Genomic DNA, 23310 nt, shown 5'->3' with positions numbered 1-23310 from the left:
CTACACGAACAGGTAGAGAGCAGGCGGCTTCAACAGAATACATATCATGATCGCGCAAATGTGTCACGCGAAATTGAAGTAAATGATCCTGTATTTGTGATGAACTATGGACAAGGTCCCAAGTGGATTGCTGGCACTGTTTTGGCCAAAGAGGGGAGTAGGGTGTTTGTGGTCAAATTCGTAAATGGACTCACCTGCAGAAAACACTTGGACCAAACCAAACTCAGATTCACGGACTATTCAGAACAACCCACAACAGACTCTACCTTTTTCAACCCTCCAACACACACACAAGTGGCAACCGACCCAGCGGTTGACCACGAAGCAGAATCCATCACCTGCAACAGCCCAGCAGGACTTACCACCCCCAGCAGTCCAGCAAGGCCAGTGGCACAGCAGCCCAGTGAAGGCCCAACAAACGACTCACCAACACCAGCATATGCACCGAGACAATCAACCAGGAAAAGGAAGGCCCCAGATCGACTCACATTGTAAATAGTTACACTATTGACTTTGTGGGGGAGTGTGGTTATGTATGTAAATCTGTAAATACCATGTCTAATCACCAGAGGGCTTATCTCCTGGAGTCCCAAGGGATCCCACAATCCCTTGGGAGCACCTGTATATAAGGAGGCCTCATAGGCTGGAGAGGCACTCTGAGATCTGTAATAAAGGACTATGGACACACTTACTTTGTGCTTGCAGTATCTAGTCTGACTCCTTATCTAAAATACAACAGATTAGATGCGAGATCTGAACAGGGTGTGGCACCGGGCATGAGTGGGCTGCAGCAAGGCTGGGGGAAGGCGTAGCTCGGGGGGCGGCAGCTTCCTGGAGGGCAAGTTCTGCTGCACACAGCTCCAATGGTGACCTCAATGAGCCAGACAGCTTCTTGGCAATGTCAAGGACCGTGGAGGAGTCTGGCTCCAACATTGGACAGGACTTTTGCGCAGAACATGGAGCTCATGAGTGTTTGATGGGCGATGTCGTGGCTTCTATTGCAGTACAGTTGGAAGCGGCCCAGTGTCTCACTGCTGCAGTGGAAGCGCAGACTGTTCTCCTTCAGGCTCAGCTTGCTGCCATGCAAGATTGGACTGCTGTCACTATGACTGGGTTTATCAGTGTCTAACGGGGTTTGCAGGCTCTCACAGCAGATTGCTAGGAATGCTGAGACGCCATCCCGGGGGAGTGGCAGTGGGTCTGTGGAGCAGGGACCTGCGGTCCTCTTTCAGGATGATGGTATTCCTCTTCCCATCACTGCTACTTCATCATTGCCCTTGCCGCTGCCTGTCAGCCAGCCAGCCCAGACTGCTGCTGCCCATGCCAGTCTACAGCCGGGCCTTCTAGGTCCACAGCTGGTAGACGTCATCCTGCAAGGCCATCTGATGTCTCCCTCACGGAAACTCAGCAACTTTCCATCAGCCATGCTGCAGCCACTGGGGGAGCACTGCGTAGGAGCACTAGAGTAGGCAAAGGCACACTAACGACAGGCAGTAAGGGATTGAACAAAGGTGATTAGTTCATATTGTAATGTTGATTGAATACTGAAATGTATTAATTTTGTTTGGAATGTTTGTTTTGTGGTGGCTTTCATTTCAGCTTTGTGCCCTGGAGGACGCTGTGATGTTCCGTGACAGAGGGATGGTATAGTAGGGTTGTGGTGAACAACGGGAATCTGGGGTTTCATTCACACGAATCAGTGTCTGATAAGGCGTTCACGGACAGTCCGACCAGAATGGGGATTTGCTGCCTGCCTCCTCCCTTCCTTCCTTCTCGTTCTGCTGCTCTTCCTCCTCTCCCTCGTCCTCCTCCTGAGGTGGTCCCGCAATCCCAGCTGTGCCCTCATGATGGCCAAGTTGTGAAGCATGCAGCAGACCACCAGAAAATGGGACACCCACTCTGGTGAGTACTGGAGGGCTCCTCCCAAGCAGTGAAGGCAGCAGAACCAATAGTCTGCTCAATGATGTTCCTGGTAGCAGCATGGCTCTCGTTATGAGTGCTGGGCAGGAGTCGTAGGGTTGGGGAGGGGAGTCATCAGCCAGCTGCACAGCAGGTAGCCCTTGTCTCCGAGTAGCCACTCTCGGGTTTAATGTGGTGGCTGGAAGATTACTGACACACCAGACTGGCACAGTGTGAAGGCGGCATCATGACTGCTGCCAGGATAGCGAGCATTGACCAGCAGAATGTGTTCAGTGTAGTTGCAGAACAACTGCACATTAAGTGAGTGGTAGCCGTTGAGGTTACAGAAGATCTCGGGATTGGTATACGGCACCCACAAAGCCATGTGGGTGCAGTCGATGGCGCCCTGCACCGGGGGAAGCTCACTATCCTGGCAAAGCCATGCGCGGGCTCCTCCTGCTTCTTTGTTCATAGTAGTCCCTTCTCCTGGTGTAGAGAGCCTCTGTTGAAGGCCACGGTGACCTTGAGGGCCACTGAGAGAGCCGTGGTCACCCTGCTCTCAGGCTGCAGGTCTGGTTGCAGGAGGTAGCAGAGTTCTGTGACTGTAAAGTCCTGTCCCCTCAGTACAGATTCATACTAGGCACGTAGTGAAGTCAAGGTCACTCTGGACCTGTACCTTTATTTCCCAGCTCTGGAATGCTGCACTTGCCTGAGACCTGTCCTTATATACCTGTCTCTTGCAAGTGCACCCCTGGTGGTAAGGTATGCTGGTGGTTACAGGTCATATCTTATTACAGTCATATATAGCATGTTAGGATACAGTTATATACAATAATGTAAGATACATGACATCACCCTCCCCCAAGGTCTTATTGTCTTTATAGGTTCAGTCTCTCAGGTGGTCTACGCCCTCGCGTGGAGCATCTGAGTTGTGGTTCAGTTGTTTGTCTTGGTGTCTGTTTTTCTTTGGGTGTGGTTGCTGGTATCTCGCCTGGGCTGTCTGTTTCGATTGGTGAGATTGTTGTTGACTCGCCTGGGTTGTCTGTTGGGATTGCCCTTTCCTCAGGTTGTTCCCTCTGTCTGTCCACCAGGTGTGGTGTGAGTTCCACATTGTAGTCTGCCTCTGGTTCCGCAGTGTTGTTGGTAAATCTGCTTTTTACTTGGTCTACATGCCTCCGGCAGGTTTTGCCATTGTCCATTTGTACTACCAGTAGCCTGTTTCCTTCCTTGCCCGTTACTGTCCCTGCAAGCCATTTGGGACCCCTGCCATAGTTTAGTACAAACACTTTGTCCCCTATCTCATTCCATCTCCCCCTCGAATTTCTGTCATGGTACTCAGTCAGCTTACGGCGCTTTGCCTCAATAATTTCGTGCATGTCTGGGAGGATTAATGAGAGCCTTGTTTTTAAAATCCTTTTCATCAACAGTTGTGCGGGGGGGATCCCAGTCAGTGAGTGTAGACGAGATCTGTAGGCCAGCAGCAGTCGCGACAGGTGACCGTGTAGCGTGGGACCTTGGATTTTAAGCATGCCTTGTTTAATGATTTGCACTGCTCTCTCCGCCTGGCCGTTGGAGGCCGGCTTGAACGGTGCCGTCTTGACGTGATTTATGCTGTGGTCAATTATAAAATCTTGAAATTCTGCGCTGGTGAAGCACAGACCATTGTCACTGACCTATGTGTCAGGGATTCCGTGCATTGCAAGCATGGTTGCGAGGCTCTCCACAGTGGTGGAGGTTGTGCTCGAGTTTAAAATGGTGCATTCGATCCACTTTGAAAATGCATCTACAACTACGAGGAACATTTTGCCCATGAATGGGCCCGCATAGTCTACGTGCACCCGCGACCACGGTTTGGTAGGCCAGGGCCAGGAGCTCAGTGGAGCCTCCCTGGGGGCATTGCTGAGTTGGGCACAAATGGTGCACCTTTGGACGCAGAGCTCCAAGTCCGCGTCAATACCAGGCAACCAGACGTGGGATCTGGCTATGGCCTTCATGAGAACGATCCCTGGGTGCTTGCGGTGGAGCTCCCGGACAAATGCCTCTCTGCCTCGCAGAGGCATGACCACTCGGCTGCCCCACATCAGGCAATCTGCTTGTAGTGATAGCTCATGCATGCGCCTGTGAAAGGGTTTTAATTCCTCGGGGCAGGCATCGCGAGCCTCTGCCCAGCCACCGGTTAGGACACATCTTTTTACTAAGGATAACATGGGGTCGCTGGCCGTCCAGGCTCTGATTTGGCGAGCCATCATGGGCGAACCTGTGGACTCAAAGGCATTGATTGCCATGACTATCTCACAGTCCTGTTCGTCAGACACTTCCGTGGTCGCCAGGGGTAGCCTGCTGAGCGCATTGGCACAGTTGTCTGTGCCTGGTCAGTGCCTTATGGTATAGTCGTAGGACGCCAGCATGAGTGCCCACCGTTGAATTCGCGCTGAGGCGTTGGCGTTTATTGCCTTGCTCTTGGATAGGAGGGACATGAGGGGCTTGTGGTCGGTTTCTAACGCGAACTTGGCCCCGAAAAGGTATTGGTGCATCTTTTTGACACCGTACATGCACGCGAGCGCCTCCTTCTCTACCATTCCGTACCCGCGCTCCGCCCGCGAAAGTGACCTGGAGGCATAAGCTATGAGTTGTAATTTGTCCGCACTATTGACATGTTGCAAAACGCACCCGACCCCGTACGCTGACGCATCGCATGTGAGAACTAGCTTTTTACCTGGGTCAAAGAAAGTCAAAACACTGTTGGAACACAGAAGGTTGCGTGCCTTATTGAAGGCGCGTTCCTGGGCGTTCCCCCAAAACCAATTGTGCCCCTTCCTGAGTAGCACGTGGTTAAGTTCAGCAAAAAGTTCTCAAAGTAATTGAGTAGCCAGAGAAAGGCACGCAGTTCTGAGACATTCTGGGGCCTGGGTGCCAGGCGAATTGCTTCTGTTTTGGACTCTGTTGGGCGGATTCCATCAGCGGCAATCCTTCTGCCCAGAAATTCAACCTCGGGTGCGAGAAACAGGCACTTGGATTTCTTGACTCGTAGGCCTACCTGATCCAACCGCTTTAATACTTCCTCCAAATTACGGAGATGGGAGTCGGTGTCCCTGCCCATGATAAGTATGTCGTCTTGAAATACAACCGTCCCCGGGATGGACTTGAACAGACTGTCCATGTTGCGCTGGAATATGGCAGCTGCTGATCTGATGCCGAATGGGCATCGATTGTACATGAAAAGGCCTCGATGTGTGTTGATGGTGGTGAGTAGCTTGGATTCCTAGGTTAATTCTTGCGTCATATACGCAGATGTGAGGTCTAATTTTGAGAAAGGTTTACCTCCAGCCAACGTGGCAAATAATTCCTCCGCTCTGGGCAGCGGGTACTGGTCCTGTAGGGAGACTCTGTTTATGGTAGATTTGTAGTCCCCACAGATTTGTACAGATCCATCAGGCTTCATGACTGGGACGATGGGACTTGCCCAGTCGCTAAATTCCACAGGTGATATAATGCCTTCCTGCAGAAGCCTGTCTAGTTCGTGTTCAATCTTTTCCCTCATCACATAGGGTACAGCTCTGGCCTTGTGATGGACTGGTCTAGCATCCTGTGTGATGTAGATTTTTACTTTGGCCCCTTTGAAAGTGCCCACACCTGGCTGAAAGAGATGTTCAAATCACTTTATAACTATTGAGCAGGAGGTCCGTTCCTCTAATGACATGGCATGGACATCATCCCATTTCCAGTTTAGTTTTGCCAACCTGTACCTTTATTTCACAGCTCTGGAATGCTGCACTTGCCTGAGACCTGTCCTTATATACCTGTCTCTTGCAAGTGCACCCCTGGTGGTAAGGTATGCTGGTGGTTACAGGTCATATCTTATTACAGTCATGTATAGCATGTTAGGATACAGTTATATATAATAATGTAAGATACATGACAGTGACCACCTCCTTGGTGAGGTGGAGCCTCCTAATAAACTGCTCCTTGCTTCAGTGGAGATAAGAGCAATGCTCTCGGAAGGTCCTAGGTGGGTAAGGCCTCCTGTTGGGAGCCCTCCTGGCCCTCGTCCTCCCTCTGCACGCATCTTCTCTTTTTCGCTGTCTCCACTCCCTCTCCTGAAGATGTGTGAGCACAAGGGGGACTGCAACTAGAGTTCCCATGACTGTGAGCAAGTGCTGTGAGCAGAAGCCTTTAAATAAGAATGAAGGCGTTCCCCACTTGCACCAACACTCCCTTAGGAAGTTGAAACAAATTTAGAAAGCTGCAAGAATTGCAGAAAGTTATACAGAGCCAGTCAAACTGGAAAAGCATGTCAGCTGCTAGTTGTTGCTGATGATGCTTTTAAACAGCACTGCTGGAGGCTCCTTCCTGCTTGTCAACAGTTGGTCAGCTGGTTATAATTAACACAGGCAAGTAAGTGGAGTGGCGAACGTGAAAATGGCAGATCAGGAGTTGTCATGTATGTTCATGTTGTTTGTAGCCACCAGATGGTGTCATTGTTGGAGGCCACTGAGCAGCACGCACATGGTGCTGCTCGGATATAAAAGGCCAGCCATTTTGTGAGTTAGGCACTTTGGGCCATAATAAAGCAGAGCCAAGATTGTACCTTGTTCAGTTAAACAGTACTCAGTTTGTACCTTTATTGCATACATAACATTTGGCGACGAGAATACAAGAACCTTTGTTTGCAAAATGAGCACGATTGGATTTTTAGAGCGATTCGAGGAGGGAGAAGATTGGGCAGACTTTGTGAGCTGTTTGAACCAGTTCTTCATGGCCAACAAAATGAAGGGGGGGGCGACGATGCAGATCGGCGCCGGGCTGTGTTCCTCACTGTGTGCGGTTCAAAGATCTACGGTCTGATAAAGAATCTACTCATGCCTAATGATCCAACAGAGAAAATGTACGAGGAGTTGTGTACATTGGTACGGGAGCACCTCAAGCCAGACAACAGCATCATCATCTCGAGATACAGGTTTTATACACACGTTCGATCAGAGGGCCAGAGCGCGGTGGAATTTGTTGCCAACCTGAGACGTCTAGCGGGACCGTGCAAGTTCGGGACGGTGTTGGCAGACATGCTGCGGGACTTCTTTGTTATTGGTATCAACCACGAGGTGATCCTGCGCAAACTTCTGGCGGTGGACGAGTTGGATTTAAAAAGGGCCATCCAGATCGCTCAATCATGTATGATGACGGACAGGAGTTTAAAGCAAATAGCGGTGAAGAACCGAACCTCGGCAAGTACTGTAAATGCGATTGATTCGGCTTTTGGCAGAGTAGCACATGGCAGGGCCTATCCGGCTGTGTTCGCGAAACCTGTGGCTGCCCAAAGTCCGCCAGCAGTGCCGATTTAAGCAATATAGTTGCAAAGGCTGTCTGAGAGTGGGGCATCTCCAGTGCAAGTGTCCGTAGATGAGCAAGTGTGCTGCAACACACCACGTGGAGAATGAGAGTCAGACGAGCGCAGATCTGGATACGCAATCCAAGATACCAGAGGAGGAAGTGTATGGACTGTACTCTTTCATAAACAAGAGTAAACCAATTTTGATTAATGTGAAGTTTAATGGGATACCGGTATCGATGGAATTAGTCAATCGATCATGAACGAGAGGACATTTAATAAGCTGTGGGATACTAAGACTGTGAGGCCCAGGCTAAGCCCTGTTAACGCCAAGCTGCGCATATACACCAAAGAACTGATAAAGGTGATTGGCAGTGTACAAATGAATGTGACGTATAACGGTGCGGTACACGAGTTGCCGCTGTGGATTGTTCCAGGCAATGGCCCACCACCGCTCGGCAGGAGCTGGTTGGAGAAAATCAAATGCGACTGGAACGACATAAAGGCATTGTCGTTGGAGGAAGGTACATGTGCCCAAGTTCACCTCGCTGTTCGAACCGGGTATCGGCAACTTCACAGGAGCCAAGGTGCATATCCACGTGGACTCAGATGCAAGACCCGTCCATCATAAAACTCGGGCAGTGCCGTATATGATGAGGGAGAAGGTCGAAATTGAACTGGACAGACTCCAGCGTGAAGGGATCACCAGTTGAATTTAATGAATGGGCCAGCCCCATTGTTCCTGTGCTGAAAAGTGATGGCACAGTCAGAAACTGTGGAGACTACAAGGCTACAATCAACAGGGTTTCGAAACATGATCAGTACCCGTTACCGAAGGCTGATGACTTGTTTGCGACGCTAGCCGGGGGGAAGTCGTTCACAAAACTGGACTTGACGTCGGCCTATATGACGCAGGAGTTGGTCGAGATAGCATTAACACGCACAAAGGTCTGTTTATTTACCACAGGTGCCCATTTGGAATTCGCTCGACTGCAGCAATATTCCAGAGGAATATGGAAAGTTTACTGAAGTCCATTCCCAGAACCATCGTCTTCCAAGATGACATCCTGATCACCGGTCGTGACTCCAAGGAACATCTGAACAACCTGGAAGAGGTTCTACTCCCTTTGGACAGAGTGGGACTCAGACTTAAACGCTCGAAGTGCCTCTTCATGGCACCGGAGGTCGAATTCCTCAGGAGGAAAATTGCTGCTGATGGCATCAGACCTACTGACGTGAAAATCAAAGCCATCAAGAATGCACCCAAGCTGCAGAACGTGACGGAGCTGTGTTCGTTCCTGGGTCTACTCAACTACTTTGGTAACTTCCTACCTAAATTGAGCATCTTACTTGAACCACTGCACATGCTATTGAGAAAATGCAACAACTGGGTGTGGGGCACATTGCAAGACAGAGCTTTGGAGAAAGTCACCAATCTGCTTTGCTTGAACAAGCTGCTGGTACATTATCACCCATGTAAACGTTTAGTTTTGGCCTGTGATGCATCATCATATGGAATTGGTTGCGTGTTACAACAAGCCAATGAGTCGGCGAAACTTCAACCTGTCGCGTATGCATCCAAAAGTTTGTCTAAAGCAGAAAGAACCTACAGTATGGTAGAAAAAGCTTTAGCTTGTGTGTACGGTGTTAAAAAGATGCATCGAGGTTTGAATTAGAGACCGATCACAAGCCGCTCATTTCGTTGTTTTCCGAGAGCAAAGGTATCAATACCAACGCTTCATCCCGCATCCAAAGGTGGGTGCTGACATTATCTGCCTATGATTATATCATTCGCCACAGAACTGGCACAGAGAATTGTACCGATACTTTGAGCCAGTTGCCGTTGCCCACACCGGAGGTGGAAATGCCACAACCGGCAGATTTAATGTTAATCATGAATGCTTTTGAGAGTGAAGGTGCCCCTGTCACGGCTCAACAAGTTAAGACCAACCAGGACCCGATATTATCGGTGGTAAAGAGTTGCATCCTCAAAGGGGATTGGACTGCCATACCTAAGCAAATGTGCGAGGAGGCCAAACCGTATATTCGTCGCAAAGACGAACTGTCTATTCAAGCAGATTGCATATTGTGGAGTTGTAATGCCTAAGAAAGGGAGAGAGAAGTTTGTGCATGAGTTACACAGCACACATCCTGGCATAGTGATGATGAAGACCATTGTCAGGCCCCACATATGATGGCCAGGAATTGATTCTGAGCTGGAAGCATGCGTGCATCAGTGCAACACCTGTATGCAGCTCAGCAAAGCACCAGCAGAATCGCCGCTGAGTCTGTGGTCATGGCCATCCAAACCTTGGTCCAGGATCTGTTATGTATGCAAGCCTCACCAATGTGTAAGACTTGCCACACCTGTGGGAGACCTAAGGATCACCTGTATACACTGGGCAAGCAGGTATAAAAGGCAGTCTACCATGCTGCTTCTGCACTTTGGAGTTCCATTAAAGAGACCAAAGTCACAATGGTTTGAGCTTACAACACAGTCTTATGAAGTTATTCTGAACATAATAATTGGCGCTGAGTTACAGATCACGAACTTTCACACGGTAATATTTGTCATTGATATTATTGAGAGATTTGTTGGGGGTGATGATTGGGAAGCCTTCATTGAGCGTCTCAACCAGTACTTTATGGCCAACGAGCTGGACACGGCTGAGACGGCAGTCAAGCGCAGGGCAGTTCTCCTCACCGTATGTGGGTCTTCGATATATGGCCTCATCAAAAATCTGCTGGCACCGGTCAAACCAACAGACAAGGCTGACACAGAGCTGTGCACGCTGGTTCGGGAACACCTCAAGTCGAAGGAGAGCATCCTAATGGCTAGGTATCGTTTTTACACGCTCCGAGGGCCAGAACGTGGCGAGCTTTGTCGCCGACCTAAGACACCTTGCGGGACAGTGTGAATTTGCAGGATCTTTGGGGGAAATGTTGCGGGACTTTTTCATGCTTGGAATCGGCCACGAGGTCATTCTTCACAAACTGCTGTCTGCCGAATCCCTGGATCTGAGCAAGGCCATCACGATAGTCCAGGCTTTCATATTCACGAGCGACAACACGAAACAGATATCTTCACAGCATCGAAGCTCACCAGCAAGTACTGTGCATAAAATAATGCCTTCAGCAGGCAGAACTGTACTTGGCAGGGCCTACACGACCGCAGAGGCCAGGCCAAGGGTGACTCAAAGGCCGCTATCGGGTGTGAATACGTATCCATTAACACCATGTTGGCGCTGCGGGGGCAGTCAGAGAGCCCATCAATGTCGATTCAAGCACTATGTGTGTAAGGGCTGTGGAACAATGGGGCACCTCCAGCGAATGTGCAAACTACCTCTGACTCACCACGTGGCAGAGTCAGCAGAGGACGACCGATCCAGCGTGGATCATGCTCAATGAGCAGGAGAGGCATTTCAACCTGAGGATGAAGAGGAAGTGTATGGGGTACACACCTTCACCACCAAAAGCCCTCCAATAATGTTAAAAGTTAAACTTAATGGCATTCCAGTCTCCATGGAATTGGACACGGGGGCGAGTCAATCAATCATGAGCCAGAAGGCTTTTGCGAAACTGCCGCAACAAGGCACAGAGGTCAAAACTGAGCCTGATTCACACAACACTGCGCACTTACACCAAAGAACTCATACCTGTTATTGGCAGTGAAAGTACCGTATGACGGAATGGTGCATGATTTACCACTATTGAGTGTACCAGGCGATGGTCCAATGCTGTTCGGCAGAAGCTGGCTAGGAAAGATCCGATGGAATTGGGACGACATCAAAGCTCTGTCTTCGGTGGATGACGCCTCGTGCGCCTGTGTTTGTTCTCAATTACAGTCATGGTCCCAAATGGATTGCTGGCACTGTTTTAGCCAAGAAGAGGAATAGAGTGTTTGTTGTTAAACTGTTGACTGGACAAACGTGTAGAAAACACTCGGATCAGCCCAAACTGCGATTCACGGACAACCAAGAACAGTTTGAAGAAGACAACACTATGCAACACTATGTGACCAGCATTCTACCGCCACCAGAGGGCGTATCTGTTGGAGTCGCAAGGTATCCCAGCATCCCTTGGGAGCACTGTATGTAAACAGGCCTCCCATGCTGTACCAACACTCTGGAGTTAGAATAAAGAGACTAAGGTCACACTTACTCAAGTCTACAGTACTCATTCACATTGCTTTACTCAGGACATAACAACTGGCGATGAGATAACGAACCATGCAGAGAATGCAGAGAACTGTTGGTATCCTGGAGAAATTCTCAGAAGGGGATGATTGGGAGGCCTTCATGGAGCGACTTGACCAATACTTCGTGGCCAACGAGCTGGAAGGGAGTGCGAACGCTACCAAACGAAGGGCGATCCTCCTCTTCGGCGGGGCAAAAATCTGTGGCCTCATGTCATGAAGAATCTTCTTGCTCTGGTGAAACCAACAACCAAATCGTATGAAGAACTGTGTACGCTGGTCTGGGAGTATCTAAATCCGAAGGAGAGCGTTCTGATGGCAAGGTATCGATTTTATACATGTCAACGGTCTGAAGGCCAGGAAGTGGTGAGCTACATCGCCGAACTAAGGCGCCTTGCAGGACATTGCGAATTTGATGAATTCCTGGAGCAAATGCTAAGAGACTTTTCTGTGCTTGGCATTGGCCATGAGGTTATCCTTGGCAAACTATTGACTGTTGAAACACCGAACCTGAACAAAGCCATAATGATAGCCCAGGCATTTATGTCCACCAGCGATAACACCAAACAAATTTCGCAGCATAAAGATATTTCGGCAAGTACTGTACACAAAGTAATGTCGTTTTCAGGCAGGAATGCATATGGCAGAATGTACACGCCTGCAGCTGCACAACCTCAGAGGACACAGAGTCCGCCATCAAGTGTTAATGCGAGGAAATCAACACCTTGTTGGCGCTACGGAGGTGTTCATCGAGCTCATCAATGCCACTTCAAACTCTATGCGTGCAAAGGCTGTGGAACAATGGGTCACCTCCAGCGAATGTGCAGATGAGCTGCAAACCCTGCAAACCACCACGTTGCAAAGGATGACCAATCCATGGCGGATCAAACTGAACTAGAGACTCGAACTGAGGAGGCAGAAGTGTATGGGGTACACACCTTCACCACGAAATGTCCACCGATCATGTTAAAAGTTGAACTGAACGGAATTCCAGTATCCATGGAATTGGACATGGGTGCGAGTCAGTCCATCATGAGCAAAAAGGCCTTCGACAGGCTGTGGAGCAACAAGGCACACAGGCCCAAGCTGAGCCCTATTCACATCAAGCTGAGAACTTACACTAAAGAGCTGATCCCTGTAATTGGCAGCGCAGCAGTAAAAGTCTCCTATGATGGAGCAGTGCACGAACTCCCACTATGGATTGTACCAGGAGATGGTCCCACACTGTTCGGCAGAAGCTGGCTGGGAAAAGTCCGCTGGAACTGGGACGACATCCGAATGCTTTCATCTGTCGATGACGCCTCATGTGCCCGGATTCTGAGCAAGTTTCCATCGTTGTTTGAGCCAGGCATCGGAGGTTTCTCGGGGGCGAAGATGCAGATCCACTTGATTCCCGGTACACCGAGGAGGCAGAAGTGTACGGGGTACACACCTTCACCACGAAATGTCCACCGATCATGTTAAAAGTCGAACTGAACGGAATTCCAGTATCTATGGAATTGGACCAGGGTACGTGTCAGTCAATTACAGGGATCAGCTCTTTAGTGTAAGTTCTCAGTGTTGGTGAGTTGGTGAGAGGCAGCGTGGGGAGGCCTATAAAAAGGCCCAGTGTTGGTGAGTCGGCGAGAGGTCAGCTGGTGCAGCTGCAGCAGGGAGAGAAGGCAAAAAAGCAGTGGAAAGAAATCGAAAGGTGACGTCACAGCCAAGGGGGTAAGTGATTGGCTGATGATTGGTAAGTAGCTTTTCTTTTTTCTTTTCTCTATCAGTAAGTAATATTTAGCATTGTTTTTACCAATTTAAGTTTATCTATGGGTTAAGTCATGGCAGGACAGCTCGGACACGTGTTATGCTCCTCCTGTACCATGTGGGAAGTCAGGGACGCGTCCGGTGTCCCTGATGACTACGTGTGCAGGAAGTGTATCTGCCTCCAGCTCCTGACGGACCACATTGCGGAACTGGAGCTGCGCGTGGATTCACTCTGGAGCATGCATGATGCTGAGAATGATGTGAATAGCACATTTAGTGAGTTGGTCTTACCGCAGGTAAAGGGTCCACAGCCAGATAGGGAATGGAAGACCAACAGGAAGAGCAGTGCAAGGAAGGTAGTGCAGGGCTCCCCTCCGTTCATCCCCCTGCAAAATAGATACACCGCTTTGGGTACTGTTGAGGGGAATGACTCATCAGGGGAGAGCAGCAGCAGCCAAGTTCATGGCACTGTGGCTGGCTTTGCTGCACAGGAGGGCAGGAAAAAGAGTGGGAGAGCTATAGTGATAGGAGATTCTATTGTAAGGGGAATAGATAGGCGTTTCTGCGCCCGCAACCGCGACTCAACGATGGTATGTTGCCTCCCTGATGCAAGGGTCAAGGATGTCTCGGAGCGGGTGCAGGACATTCTGAAAAGGGAGGGCGAACAGCCAGTTGTCGTGGTGCATATAGGTACCAACGATATAGGTAAAATACGGGATGAGGTCCTACGAGACGAATTTAGGGAGCAAGGAGTTAAATTAAAAAGTAGGACCTCAAAAGTAGTAATCTCAGGATTGCTACCAGTGCTACGTGCTAGTCAGAGTAGGAATCACAGGATAGCTCAGATGAATACGTGGCTTGAACAGTGGTGCAGAAGGGAGGGATTCAAATTCCTGGGGCATTGGAACCGGTTCTGGGGGAGGTGGGACCAGTACAAACCGGACGGTCTGCACCTGGGCAGGACCGGAACCAATGTCCTAGGGGGAGTGTTTCCTCGTGCTGTTGGGGAGGAGTTAAACTAATATGGCAGGGGGATGGGAACCTATGCAGAGGGAAATAAAATGGAGTCAGAAGCAAAAGATAGAAAGGAGAATAGTAAAAGTGGAGGGCAGAGAAACGCAAGGCAAAAAACAAAAAGGGCCACATTACAGCAAAGTTCTAAAGGGGCAAAGTGTGTTAAAACGACAAGCCTGAAGGCTCTGTGCCTCAATGCGAGGAGCATTCGGAATAAGGTGGACGAATTAATTGCGCAGATAGCAGTAAACGGGTATGATGTAATTGGCATCACGGAGACATGGCTCCAGGGTGACCAAGGCTCGGAACTCAACATCCAGGGGTATTCAGCATTTAGGAAGGATAGACAGAAAGGAAAAAGAGGCGGGGTGGCGTTGCTGGTTAAAGAGGAAATTAATGCAATAGTAAGGAGGGACATTAGCCTGGATGATGTGGAATCGGTATGGGTGGAGCTGTGGAATTCCAAAGGGCAGAAAACGCTAGTGGGAGTTGTGTACAGACCACTAAACAGTAGTAGTGAGGTTGGGGACAGCATCAAACAAGAAATAAGGAATGTGTGCAATTAAGGTAAAGCAGTTATCATGGGTGACTTTAATCTACATATTGATTGGGCTAACCAAACTGGTAGCAATGCGATGGAGGAGGATTTCCTGGAGTGTATTAGGGATGGTTTTCTAGACCAATATGTCGAGGAACCAACTAGAGAGCTGGCCATCCTAGACTGAGTGATGTGTAATGAGAAGGGACTAATTAGCAATCTTGTTGTGCGAGGCCCCTTGGGGAAGAGTGACCATTATATGGTAGAATTCTTTATTAAGATGGAGAGTGACACAGTTAATTTGGAAACTAGGGTCCTGAACTTAAGGAAAGATAACTTCGATGGTATGAGGCGTGAATTGGCTAGAATAGACTGGCAAAGGATACTTAAAGAGTTGACGGTGGATAAGCAATGGCAAATATTTAAAGATCACATGGATGAACTTCAGCAATTGTACATCCCTGTCTGTAGTAAAAATAAAATAGGGAAGGTGGCTCAACCATGGCTAACAAGGAAAATTAGGGATAGTGTTAAATCCAAGGAAGAGGCATATAATTTGGCTAGAAAAAGCAACAAACCTGAGGACTGGGAGAAATTTAGAATTCAACAGAGGAAGACTAAGGGTTTAATTAAGAGGGGGAAAATAGAATACGAGAGGAAGCTTGCAGGGAACATAAAAACTGACTGCAAAAGCTTCTATAAATATGTGAAGAGAAAAAGATTAGTGAAGACAAATGTAGTTCCCTTGCAGTCGGATTCGGGTGAATTTATAATGGGGAACAAAGAAATGACAGACCAATTGAACAAATACTTTGGTTCTGTCTTCACAAAGGAAGACACCAATAACCTTCCAGAAGTACTAGGGGACCGAGTGAGCGTGGACATTGGCAGCGTGGACCTGCTAAAAATGGCAGCCGCCGCAGGACCCACCAGAAGTGAGGCGCTGGCCATTTTTTCACCAAAACGAGTCTTAACGGCCAGTACCAACACCTCCAATTTCTAGGCTCATGAGTTCCAGCTTTGACCATCGGGGAGTCTCCAACTTCACTCAATCCCCACTCTATGTACTCCATGTCATTTGTCTCCAGCAAGGCTTCCACAAACACTCAAGGTCCCTCCTGTGTGCATCTGCTTCATTCTGTTATGTGCCACTTTCTGCAAGCAGTGCTGATATCTTGGTGCTTGTAAAAGGACACCTAAGTATGTTCAAGTTGGTCAAGAGGGCTACAAGCATCTCACATGAAACAGGCACAGATTTCAGTGATTTAGATAATGAGTTTATTGAGAACAACAAATGAATCACAGATAAAGTAATCAGGAGCAGGTGGTGATGATAGTGGAGGGGTATGAACCAACAGACCAGCTCTCATCCTTCGTCTGCTGCTGGTCCAGGGAATTGCATTTCAGATCCTGCACATAACAGAATGCTGTTATCTGAACTGTAGCATACCACATTTGACTATTACTTGACTATCATAAACTTGGGCTCAACCAAAGCTGTGCTATCTTACTTTGCACCAGGCTCCGTTCACCCATCACCCCTGTGCTCGCTGACCTTCATTGTCTCCCGGTCTACCCTACCTACGTCGTGGATTTAAAATTAAAATTCTTATCATTATGTTCAAATCCATCTATGGCCTCATCCCTCCCTATTTCTGTAACCTCCTCCAGCCCTAAAACCCTCCAAGATTTCTGCACTCCTCCAATTCTGGCCTCTTGCGTAACCCCAATTTTCATGGCTCCACCATTGGTGGCTGTGCCTTCAACTGCCAAGACTCTAAACGCTGGTATTTCCTCCCTAACCCTCAATGTCTCGATTTCTGAACTTTAAGCCACTCTTTAAAACCTACCTCTTTGACCAAGCTTGTGTTCACCCGTCGTAATATTTTTCTTGGGCTCGGGGTCAAATTCTGTCCGATAATGCCCCTATGAAGTGCCTTGGAACATTTAACCTATAGAGGTTCTCCTTAAAATTAGGTGCCCAGTGTCACGTCGAGTTCTTTGTCTCAATGAAATACCCTCCCCTCAGGGGTCTCATGCTTTTCCTGTTTATACTCTAACCCTGGGAGGGCAGGTTTCCCAGGAACCATTCCGTGCAAATGTGCATTCGTAATCTGGCTGAGATGAATTGACAATATTAATTATTCTTTAAACGCTTTGATCGAAAATTAGGGCCAAAGGAATGACTGGAAACATACAGACCGCAAACACTCGGCATTTCTACCACTTTACTTTAGAAGGAGAATTATTAAATTATATCGCTGCTTGTGTGCTGTGAGCAACTCTTTAACTTGGGCACCGTCTCCTTTTTGGTTAAATTGGTGAATGGGGACACGACTGAGCACTGAGCGGGCTGCTCAGCTTTGCCCAGACTGTGAGTCTCTCCGGCTGTGGTCAATAACACAGTGACCCAGCCTGGACTGTGGGAGAGCAGCCCTGGCTCACTATCTGCCCTGGGTCACTTGGGACATTAGCTCCGCCCACACGGAGGTCTTGGAGCACAGCCCAGGGACACAGTGCCCCCACCTCTCATGGTCCTAGCATTGCCGAGCTCACCAGCGGTACTGATTCCCCCCTCGGGGACCTCCATCGATTGCAATAACCCGGATACCTCCCCTCAGGCGGCGAAGGACACCGCCCGTGGATGGGGGCTTTCCTGGGGATTGTATGCAAGGGGTTCGTGTCACGTATTAGTTTGTAACCACGATCTTATTAGATTTCTTCTCTGAACGTAAATGTTATAACCATGCATCAATTGCATACAAACTGTGTTAGCATATAATGTTATTGATGAATAGCATGTGCGATGACTAATTGTGAATTACAATATCTGTGTGTTTCTGTAATAGTATTGTTATGTCTTGGATAAAGAGTCAGACTAGATACTGCAAGCTCAAAGTAGGTGTGACCGTAGTCCTTTAATACAGATCTCAGAATGTCTCTCCAGCCTGTGAGGCTTCCTTATATACAGGTGCTCCCAAGGGATTGTGGGATCCCTTGGGACTCCAGGGGATAAGCCCTCTGGTGGTTAGACATGGTAATTACAGGTTTAAATACATAACAACACTCCCCCCACAAAGTCAATAGTGTAACTATTTACAATGTGAGTCGATCTGGGGCCTTCCTTTCCCTGGTTGATTGTCTCGGTGCAAATGCTGGTGTTGCTGAGTCATCTGTTGAGCCTTCGCTGGGCTGCTGCGCAGCTGGCCTTGCTGGACTGCTGGGGGTGGTGAGTCTTGCTGGGCTGCTGTGGGTGATGGGTTCTGCTTCGTGGTCAACCGCTGGGTCGGTTGCCATTTGTGTGTGTGTTGGGGGTTCTAAAAAGGTAGAGTCTATTGTGGGTTGTTCTGGATAGTCCGTAAATCTGAGTTTGGTTTGGTCCAAGTGTTTTCTGCAGGTGAGTCCATTTGCGAGTTTGACCACAAACACCCTACTCCCCTTTTTGGCCAAAACAGTGCCAACAATCCACTTGGGACCTTGTCCATAGTTCAACACAAATACGGGATAATTTACTTCAATTTCGCATGACATATTTGCGCGATCATGATATGTATTCTGTTGAAGCTGCCTGCTCTCTACCTGTTCGTGTAGAGCAGGGTGGACTAACGAGAGCCTTGTCTTAAGTGCCCTTTTCATGAGCAGCTCAGCAGGAGGGACCCCAGTGAGCGAGTGGGGTCTTGTGCGGTAACTAAGCAGGACTCGGGATAAGCGAGTCTGCAGTGAGCCTTCAGTTACCCTTTTCAAGCGCTGCTTGATTGTTTGAACTGCTCGTTCTGCCTGACCATTGGACGCTGGCTTAAACGGGGCAGGTGTGACTTGTTTGACCCCATTGCGGGTCATGAATTCCTTGAATTCGGCACTGGTAAAGCACAGCCCATTGTCACTTACAAGGACATCAGGCAGGCCGTGCATGGCAAACATGGCCCGTAGCCTTTCAATGGTGGCAGCAGACGTGCTTATCGACATTATCACACATTCAATCCATTTGGAGTACGCATCTCCGACCACTAAAAACATTTTTCCCAAGAATGGGCCCGCTTAGGCGACATGAACCCTAGACCATGGTTTGGAGGGCCAGGACCATAAACTTAGTGGCGCCTCCCTGGGTGCATTGCTTAACTGTGAACATGTATTACATTTGTGCACTCAGGACTCTAAGTCTGCATCAATACCGGGCCACCACACGTGGGATCTGGCTATCGCTTTCATCATTACGATGCCTGGGTGGGTACTGTAGAGATCACTAATGAAAGTGTCCCTGCCCTTTCTTGGCACAACTACCCGATTACCCCATTGGAGGCAGTCTGCCTGTATAGACATTTCATCATTGCGCTGCTGGTACAGCTTTATTTCTTCCTGCATCTCTAACAGGATACTAGACCAACTGTCGTGGAGCACTCAGTTTTTTTTACTAAGGACAGTAAGGGATCCTGGCTCGTCCAGGTTCTAATCTGTCGGGCAGTAACAGGTGATTGCTCACTCTCAAATGCTTCCATTACCATAACTAAATCTGCAGGCTCTGCCATCTCCACCCCGGTGGTGGGCAATGGTAGCCTACTGAGAGCATCGGCACAGTTTTCTGTGCCTGGCCTGTGGCAGATGGCATGGTTGTATGCGGACGACGTGAGCGCCCATCTCTGAATGCGGGCCGATGCATTCGTATTTATCCCCTTATTTTTAGAAAAGAGGGATATGAGCGGCTTATGGTCGGTTTCCAATTCAAATTTGATGCATAGAAACATAGAAACATAGAAAATAGGTGCAGGAGTAGGCCATTCGGCCCTTCTAGCCTGCACCGCCATTCAATGAGTTCATGGCTGAACATTCAACTTCAGTACCCCATTCCTGCTTTCTCGCCATACCCCTTGATCCCCCTAGCAGTAAGGACCTCATCTAACTCCTTTTTGAATATATTTAGTGAATTGGCCTCAACAACTTTCTGTGGTAGAGAATTCCACAGGTTCACCACTCTCTGGGTGAAGAAGTTCCTCCGCATCTCGGTCCTAAATGGCTTACCCCTTATCCTTAGACTGTGACCCCTGGTTCTGGACTTCCCCAACATTGGGAACATTCTTCCTGCATTTTCTTTACCCCGTAAACACACGCTAACACTTCTTTTTCAATCATACTGTAGGCCCTCCCGTCCTTAGACAGAATTCTGGATGCATAAGCAACCGGTTGCAATTTCCCAAATTCATTAGCTTGTTGCAATACACACCCGACCCTGTACGACAACGCAAGACATGCTAGTACCAAATGTTTACATGGATCATACAACACAAGCAATTTGTTTGAACATACAGCTTCCTTGCTTTCTCGAATGCATTTTCTTGGCTTTTACTCCATACCCATTCATCTCCCTTACGCAGTAAAGTGTGCAGGAGTTCTAACAATGTGCTAAGACCCGCTAATAAGTTACCAAAGTAGTTCAGGAGTACTAGAAACGACCGCAGCTCCATCACGTTCTGAGGTATCGGTGCGTCTTCGAATCGGTGGGCCTGATGCCGTCCGCCACGATTCTTCTCCCCAGGAACTCCACTTCAGGCGCCAGGAAAACACACTTCGAGCGTTTTAGCCTGAGTACGATTAAGCCGACTAAGAACCTCCTCAAAGTTCTGCAGGTGCTCGACGGTATAACCAAGATGTCGTCCTGGAAGACCATGATGCGCAGGACCGAATTCAGCAAGCTTTCCATGTTCCTCTGGAATATCGCCGCGGCTGATCGAATCCCAAATAGAAATCTGTTGTAAACGAAAAAACCTTTGCGCGTGTTGATGCAGGTGAGGCCTTTCAAAAATTCCTCCAGCTCCTGCGTCATGTAGGCCGAGGTCAAGTCCAGCTTCGTGAACGTTTTCCCTCCCACCAGCATCGTGAATAGGTCGTCTGTCTTTGGTAGCGGGTATTGATCCTGCAGTGGAAAACTATTGATAGTTATTTTGTAATCACCACAGATTCTGATGGTGCCATCTCCCTTGAGGACTGGAACAATCGGACTGGCCCACTCATTGAATTCGTTTGGTGAAATGATTCCCTCTCATTGCAGCCTGTCCAGCTCAATCTCCACCCTCTCTCTCATCATGTAAGGTACCGCTCTTGCCTTGTGATGGATGGGCTGCGCCCCTGGAATCAAATGTGTAAAGTCCTTACACAATACCACAAATCCCCACAAGGCACATTCTATGGGCAAGGTCACTCTGTGACCTGAACCTTTATTCACAGGACCAAGAATTGATGACCCTGTGTGGGACCTCCCTTTATATACCTAGATGACCAGGTGAGGAGTGTCTCCCACAAGTTCACCCCCTGTGGTTCAGGTGTGCATTTCTTACGTATGTACAGTATTGCAGTGTTGTTAAATAAAGGTTACATACATGACATCGCCTCCCCTTCAACATCTTGTTGGGATCATAGGTTAAGTCTCTCGGTGGTCTGCCTTCTCTCGTGGAGCACCGCAGTTGGGGCTCTGGTTGTTGAGCCTTGGTATGCGTGTCTGTCACCTGTGGTGATTCCGGGCTGTCCGGGCTGACCGCTGGGACTGTGCATGCTGCTTAATGTTCTTGTTGCTCGTTCACTGACGGTGGTGTGAATACCATCTCATGATCTTCCTCAGGTTCCTCAGTGTCCATGCTGAACCTTTTTTTTAACTTGGTCCAGATGCTTGCGGCATATCTGCCCATTGTTAAGTTTAACCACTATGACCCTATTTCCCTCTTTGTCTATTACAGTACCCTCAAGCCATTTGGGCCCCAAAGTGTGATTGAGAACAAATACAGGGTCATCAATTTCTATACATTTCCCCCTTGAATTTCAGTCATGGTACTCGTTTTGAGACTGCCGCTTGCCCTCAACAATGTCGGACAGGACTGGATGAATGAGGGACAGCCGAGTTTTGAGTGTTCGTTTCATGAGTAGCTCTGCGGGTAGGACTCCCGTGAGCGAGTGCGGTCGGAACCTATAGGTCAGCAGGAGGCGCGATAGGTGGCATTAAAGGGAGGGTCCTTGAATCCGGAGCATGCCTTGTTTTATGATTTAGACCGCACGTTCCACCTGGCCATTGGAGGCTGGCTAGAACGGTGCTGTTCTGACATGGTTAATGTCATTACCCGACATGAGCTCCCGGAATTCATAGCTTGTGAAACATGGGCCATTATCGCTAACAAGGATGTCTGGCAAGCCGTGGGTCGCAAAGACCGTGTGCAGACTCTCCACGGTGGTGGATGTCATGCACGAATTCAGAATGATGCACTCGATCCATTTCGAGTACGCATCAACCACAATGAGAAACATTTTTCCCATGAACGGGCCTGCGTAGTCTACGTGAATACGTGACCATGGCCTGGTGGGCCAGGGCCACGGGCTGAGCGGGGCCTCCCTGGGGGCATTACCGAGCTGGGCACACGTCGTGCACCTGCGAACACAGTGTTCCAGGTTTGAATCAATTCCCGGCCACCACACATGTGACTGGGCAATGGCCTTCATCAGCACGATGCCTGGGTGCTCGCTGTGGAGTTCCCTGATGAACACTTCCCTGCCCCTCTGGGGCATGACTACCCGGCTACCCCATAGTAGGCAGTCGGCTTGGATGGAGAGCTCATCCATCCGTCTGTGAAACGGTCTGACCTCCTCAGGGCATGCTCCGTGTGCGGGCGTCCAATCCCCAGTCAGGACACATTTCTCAATCAAGGATAGGAGGGGATCTCTGTTGGACCAGATTTTGATCTGGCAGGCTGTGATGGGCATCGACAGCCATGACCATCTCAGCGCTTTACCCCGCTGCCCCCTCAGTGGTGGCCAGTGGAAACCTGCTGAGCGCGTTAGCGCAGTTTTCGGTGCCGGGCCGGTGCCGGATGGTGTAGTCATACGCAGCAAGCGTGAGAGCCCATCGCTGTATGTGAGCTGATGCATTGGCATTGACAGCCTTACTGTCTGTCCATTTCTAATTCGAACCTCCTGTCAAAAAGGTACTGATGCATCTTTTTCACCCCATAGACACATGCGAATGCTTCCTTCTCGACCATCCCATATCCCCGTTCTGCTTGAGAGAGCGACCTGGAGGCATAAGCCACAGGTTGTAGTTAGCCCTCAGCGTTACCCTGCTGCAACACGCACCGAATCCCATAGGACGATGCATCACATGTCAGAACCAATTTCTTACGGGGGTCGTACAGGGTCAACAACTTATTTGAACAAAGTAGGTTCCGCGCCCGATTGAAAGCCCATTCCTGACAGACCCCCCAAAACCAATTGCAGCCCTTACGCAGGAGCACATGTAGCAGCTCCAACAATGTGCTTAAGTTTGGCAGAAAGTTCGCAAAATAGTTCAAGAGTCCCAGAAATGAACACAACTCCGATGTGTTGCAGGGTTTGGGCGCTTGTCGAATCGCCTCTGTTTTGGATTCAGTAGGCCGAATCCCATCTGCAGCAACCCTCCTGTCCAGAAAGTCGACCTTGGGAGCCAAAAATACACACTTAGACTTCTTGAGTCGCAGGCCTACCTGGTCCAATCGGCGTAGCACCTCCTCCAGGTTGTGGAGGTGTTCCTCGGTGTCACGACCGGTGATGAGGATGTCGTCCTGAAATACGATTGTTCTG

The 23310-nt window shown here is 49.1% G+C and overlaps 1 long non-coding RNA gene across 1 annotated transcript in view; it reads right to left on the bottom strand.

Annotated features, from left to right (window-relative positions):
- Positions 1-16045: 16045 nt before the first annotated feature.
- LOC139244240 (uncharacterized) overlaps positions 16046-23310 on the bottom strand; it is an 84696-nt gene continuing 77431 nt past the window's right edge. Inside the window, exon 3 of the long non-coding RNA XR_011589886.1 lies at positions 16046-16128. This is a non-coding gene — a long non-coding RNA (uncharacterized lncRNA). The remainder of the gene's footprint in view (positions 16129-23310) is intronic.

The sequence above is a fragment of the Pristiophorus japonicus genome, chromosome 2 (genome assembly GCF_044704955.1).
Source record: "Pristiophorus japonicus isolate sPriJap1 chromosome 2, sPriJap1.hap1, whole genome shotgun sequence".
Taxonomy (NCBI): domain Eukaryota; kingdom Metazoa; phylum Chordata; class Chondrichthyes; family Pristiophoridae; genus Pristiophorus; species Pristiophorus japonicus.
The sequence above is the reverse complement of the archived record's forward strand: the minus strand, read 5'-3'. Positions and strand labels throughout refer to the sequence as shown.